The sequence below is a fragment of the Triplophysa rosa genome, linkage group LG2 (assembly GCF_024868665.1).
Source record: "Triplophysa rosa linkage group LG2, Trosa_1v2, whole genome shotgun sequence".
NCBI classification, from domain to species: domain Eukaryota; kingdom Metazoa; phylum Chordata; class Actinopteri; order Cypriniformes; family Nemacheilidae; genus Triplophysa; species Triplophysa rosa.
The window spans coordinates 7,671,131-7,677,130 of NC_079891.1; the positions used below are offsets into that span (position 1 = coordinate 7,671,131).

The 6,000-nt window shown below is 43.9% G+C and overlaps 1 protein-coding gene across 6 annotated transcripts in view; it reads left to right on the forward strand.

Moving 5' to 3' along the window:
• Positions 1 to 6,000, forward strand: part of mast4 (microtubule associated serine/threonine kinase family member 4) — a 130,185-nt gene that overhangs the window by 23,858 nt on the left and 100,327 nt on the right. The window lies entirely within an intron of this gene.

Sequence of the window (6,000 nt, forward strand, 5' to 3'; positions counted from 1 at the left end):
ACTTTTGTAGAATATAACACAAAAACAACTCTTTTCCATTAAGTATTTTTAACAATTAGGCCTACTGTAGTTAAGGGGCACCTGCTTTCTGTTGTAATGTTACATTTCAGGTTTTGATGTAGTTTAAAAAAATCACTAACATTTTTTTAACAGGTGTAAATGTTGTGCGTGCCACAAAATGGGGGTACAGGGCACACAACACACACACACACTATATTTGCATGTATGTATTCACATTAGGGGGACAATGGAACAATGTACAGATTTTCAGGACATTGGGACTTTAATTCACCAAAGTGGCATTCACCAGATTACAATGTATAGCAAGGTTATTCATAAAATAACATGAAACGTTATTGTTACTATTTTAACTGCTATACAGCTATTCAAACGCTCTATTTAAGCACAATGTAATGATTTATATTCTTCTTGACTAAACGAGTCACATAATATAAGTATGACTCCACTAGGACACAATGAATCTTTGTTCATGGCTCTGCTTCCTTAGTCATGTTTTTCTTGGTCCTGTAGCAGAGTCATGACAAAGCCTTTGGTTATGTGTGGAGAGAAACATATTATTGTCCTTTTGACAATAATATACGTTCTCTCCAGTGTCTCGTCTCTGTTCCCGCCATCTCGTTTCCTTGTTATCCTTCCCTGAGTGTTTGATTAATCACACCTGCCCCGTGTCGTTATCCCTCGTTTGTCTTTCCCTTTAAATACCCTCTTGTTTCTTTGTCTTGTGCGTGTGGATTGTATCGTGTACTATGTCTGTAGTTTGTGTACTTCGGTCCTTGTGTGCCTTGTTTGTTCCAGATCCTGTTCCCCGTCTAGTTTGGTATTGTTTATTTTATTCTTGTAATTTTGACCGTGTTCATTTTGCCCCCTCGTGGGAAGTCTTGTTTTCTGTATATATATATACAGTCATGGCCAAAATTGTTGGCACCCCTGAAATTTTTCCAGAAAATCAAGTATTTCTCACAGAAAAGTATTGCATTAACACATGTTTTGCTATACACATGTTTATTCCCTTTGTGTGTATTGGAACAAAACAAAAAAAAGGAGGAAAAAAGCAAATTTGACATAATGTCACACAAAACTCCAAAAATGGGCTGGACAAAATTATTGGCACCCTTTCAAAATTGTGGATAAATAAGATTGTTTCAAGCATGTGATGCTCCTTTAAACTCACCTGGGGCAAGTAACAGGTGTGGGCAATATAAAAATCACACCTGAAAGCAGATAAAAAGGAGAGAAGTTGACTTAGTGTGGCACACACAGACACACAATGCAAAGACTAAGCATGGACAACAGAAAGAGGAGAAGAGAACTGTCTGAGGACTTGAGAACCAAAATTGTGGAAAAATATCAACAATCTCAAGGTTACAAGTCCATCTCCAGAGATCTAGATGTTCCTTTGTCCACAGTGCGCAACGTTATCAAGAAGTTTGCAACCCATGGCACTGTAGCTAATCTCCCTGGACGTGGACGGAAGAGAAAAATTGATGAAAGGTTGCAACGCAGGATAGTCCGGATGGTGGATAAGCAGCCCCAAACAAGTTCCAAAGAAATTCAAGCTGTCCTGCAGGCTCAGGGTGCATCAGTGTCAGCCGAACTATCCGTCGACATTTAAATGAAATGAAACGCTATGGCAGGAGACCCAGGGGGACCCCACTGCTGACACAGAGACATAAAAAAGCAAGATTACAGTTTGCCAAAATGTACTTGAGTAAGCCAAAATCCTTCTGGGAAAACGTCTTGTGGACAGATGAGACCAAGATGGAGCTTTTTGGTAAAGCACATCATTCTACTGTTTACCGAAAACGGAATGAGGCCTACAAAGAAAAGAACACAGTACCTACAGTCAAATATGGTGGAGGTTCAAAGATGTTTTGGGGTTGTTTTGCTGCCTCTGGCACTGGGTGCCTTGACTGTGTGCAAGGCATCATGAAATCTGAGGATTACCAAAGGATTTTGGGTCGCAATGTAGGGCCCAGTGTCAGAAAGCTGGGTTTGCGTCCGAGATCGTTGGTCTTCCAGCAGGACAATGACCCCAAACATACTTCAAAAAGCACCCAGAAATGGATGGCAACAAAGCGCTGGAGAGTTCTGAAGTGGCCAGCAATGAGTCCAGATCTAAATCCCATTGAACACCTGTCGGAGAGATCTTAAAATTGCTGTTGGGAAAAGGCGCCCTTCCAATATGAGAGACCTGGAGCAGTTTGCAAAGGAAGAGTGGTCCAAAATTCCGGGTGAGAGGTGTAAGAAGTTTATTGATGGTTATAGGAAGCGATTGATTTCAATTATTTTTTCCAAAGGGTGTGCAACCAAATATTAAGTTAAGGGTGCCAATAATTTTGTCCAGCCCATTTTTTGAGTTTTGTGTGACATTATGTCAAATTTGCTTTTTTCCTCCTTTTTTTTGTTTTGTTCCAATACACACAAAGGGAATAAATATGTGTATAGCAAAACATGTGTTAATGCAATACTTTTCTGTGAGAAATACTTGATTTTCTGGAAAAATTTCAGGGGTGCCAACAATTTTGGCCATGACTGTATATATATAGTTCTTCGTTTAAGTTTTTGCCCCACCGTTGGGTGTTTTTGTATCGTGTTGTTGTTTTCAAATTAAAGTCTGTTCATTAACCCCTTCACTGCCTGCCTGCATCTGGGTTCTCTCCACGCAACATCGTGACAGAATCCACGAACCAACGCTGAACCCAGCAGGCAGCATTATGGACGTCCTCCGATCTCGCCAGGCTCACCTCCTTTGTAGAATCCGTCAGGGTGAGGCTGACATGGTGGAGTACACCGAGAGGTTCCTGGAGGCTGCAGAGGATATGGCTTTTGGTGAGGCGGAGCTAACGGTGATTTACAACAGTGGCCTAAACGATCCGATCTCGCGGGCGGAGATGAGGATGCTGAGGCCGCTGGGCTTCGAGAATGTGGTCAGTTATGCCATTAACCGGTCGGAGCCAGGGGTTTCAGTTCACTCCAAGTCTCCGTCCCCGTTGGTCACGATCCCGGAGGATCGTGCCATCCAGATCGGAGTCGTTGGCATCACCGCACCGTCCGTCTCACTCCCTGCAGCCTCTCCCCCACCAGTCAGCCTTCGAGGCAGGCGAGGAAGGAGGGAGTCCTGGAGTTCCTCGTCGGAGGCGTCCAACCCGGAGCCAGCTGCGCCCTTCACCTCATTCCTATCACCCGACCACCAGTCGGGTGGTTCGGCAAGGAGAGGCAAGGGGCAGATCCAACCGGTGCAGGCTCAGTCGGTAGTGGCAGTCGGTGTCCAGCTGTCCAGGTGTCCAGTCGTGTCACCGTCCAGTCCGGTGCAGCCGTGATCCAGTCCGGCACCAGTGGATCCAGATGGCAGTCCAGTCCGGTGGTCCAGCAGCGTCCAGTCCGGTGAGTCCAGCCGGCGTCCAGTCCGGTGATCCAGCCGCGTCCAGTCCGGTGATCCAGCCGGCGTCCAGTCCGGTGATCCAGCCGGCGTCCAGCGTGACCGGCGATCCCAGCCTGTCCAGCGCTCGCTGTCCAGCCGGCTTCCAGCCGGCGTCAAGCCCTGTCCAGCCGGCCTTCCAGCCGGCGATCAAGCCCTGTCCAGCCGGCCTTCCAGCCGGCGTCAAGCCCTGTCCAGCCGGCCTTCCAGCCCTGTCTCCGACCGGCACCAGCCGGTCCCTGGGAGACTCCCAGGGTCAAAGACTGTTCCCCCCAGGACTTCCCCCTAAGTCCCCAACAGGACTCCGCGCCCTCGAGCGCAGCCGGGGACTGGGACTTACCTTCTCCCCTCCCCCATGGACTGCCTCCCATGGCCTAGTGTTTGGCCCCCCCCCCTCCCTTAACAAAAATACTTTATTTAAGACAAAGAACAAAAACAGAAACTAAAACACCCACAATGGGGAAAAACTAAACTGAGACTAATACCGCAAAACAAAAACTTCCCACGAGGGGGCAAGACGAAACAAGATCAAAAATAATAAAAATAATACAATAACAAATACAACCAATAGACGGGGAACAGGAACAAGAGCAAGACACGAGACTAAGTAAGAACAGCACGAACTAGGCACAAAGCACACATCAAACGAACACAGTACAATCCACGAACACAGGACAATGAAACAAGAGGGTATATATAGGTGAAGACAAGACAGGGATAACGACAAAGGGGCAGGTGTGGGAATCAAACACTCAGGGAAAGATAACGAGGAAACAGATGGCGGGAACAGAGACGAGACACTGGAGAGAACTGTATATTATTGTCAAAAGGACAACTAATATGTTTCTCTCCACACATAACCAAAGCTTTGCATGGACTCTGCTACAGGACCAAGAAAAACATGACTAAGATGAAGCAGAGCCATGACAATTTTAAAAAACTACATTGGATAATCTCTTATGCTCTTTATAGTAGTACATGAAAAGCTTGTTATTGTAGAGAAACAAATATTATTAGATCAGACATATAATAATGACAATATTTATTATATATACGTATACCTCCTAGGTCTCGTCTCTCCGTCTCTCGTTCCATCTCGATCTCCGTTCTGTTCATGCGCTTCTCCGAGGGGTGACGCTGTTATCCCTGAAAGGTTAGACGTCCACAAACCGCTTACCCATGTATGCGCCCTCGTAAGTGTCGTTATCCCATCGTTTTGTCTTTCCCTTTAGAACTACCCTCTGTGTTTCTTTGCTTGTGCGTGTGGAATTGATCGGTGATCCTATGTCTGTTAGTTCGTGTACTTCGGTCCTTGTGGCCTTGTTGTTCCAGATCCTGTTCCCCGTCTAGTTTGGGTATTGTTTATCATTCTTGTAAGTTCTTGACCGTGTTCATTTTCCCCCTCGTGGGAAGTCTTGTTTTACTGTTATAATAGTATATATAACCGTTGCTTCACTTTTCACTTTAAAACCCAGGTTTGGATCTTCAATAGTGGCCTTACCTCACAACTATTGATTAGCATACATTATCGGCACTATAACATCTTATTTCTGACGCATGCCATGTATATATACCTTTATTAATCAGTGCTAATCCCTGCATTTTTAGTCTCCGCTACAACAATGCGCTCTGCATCGTTCCCGCTTCCATCTGTTTGAAGATTAAAGTGTAGGCTACACGAAAGACTTCTCGCCTAATTGCAGTCACTTGTGATTGGCTGAATTTTAATTCACTCAAATCTATGTAACTAACCAGATAACATGGGCGGGAATTTTGGCGGAGGTGTGTCGAAAAAGTGCGGAGGACAGAACTATTTTTATCTGAAGTGGGGGTATTCCCGCACATGGTGCCACGCCTATTTAGCGCAGATGCGTGACTTAAGTCTTAAAAAACAAGTGCTTATGTTCATTTATAAAAAATATATATTTTGTATTGCGGGTTTATTTGGTGCCCCTAAAGTCTTGGTGCCCCTGGGCACTTGCCCAATTGCCCATGGTTAATCCGCCTCTGCTTACAGAGGTCAGGTTTCCTTCTACTACCTTGAATCAATGCTCCCAGGACACTATTTTTTAACACTGACTATAGCACCGACCCATTGTTGGGTTATTTTAACCCAATATATTGGGTTACAAATTTAACCCAACTGTTGGGTTATGAAATAACTAATTTGTTGGGTGATTTTTGCCAGCATGTTATTTATTATTTTATTATTATTGTTATATTTGTTATTTTTGGCCATCCTATTTATTATATTTACATTTGTTTCAGCGTAAACAAATAATACACAACATAGAAATACCTTTATAATTCTTTTTCCAATACAATAAGTTTTGGTTGCAGTTGTTTTATTAATATACTTCCTTTTATCATAAAGTTATTATCAATTAATTGTCAATATACAAGAATCAAATAAATAAATAAACAGAACAGAACAGAGGCTAGTCTAGTTTATACAATTATAAACTACCTAAGCAAAAGCTACCAAACAGCAGCACCACCAGGCTTGGCATACTCCAAAATGTAAATAAACAACACGTATCAACTGCTTGTAAAAGATGGCC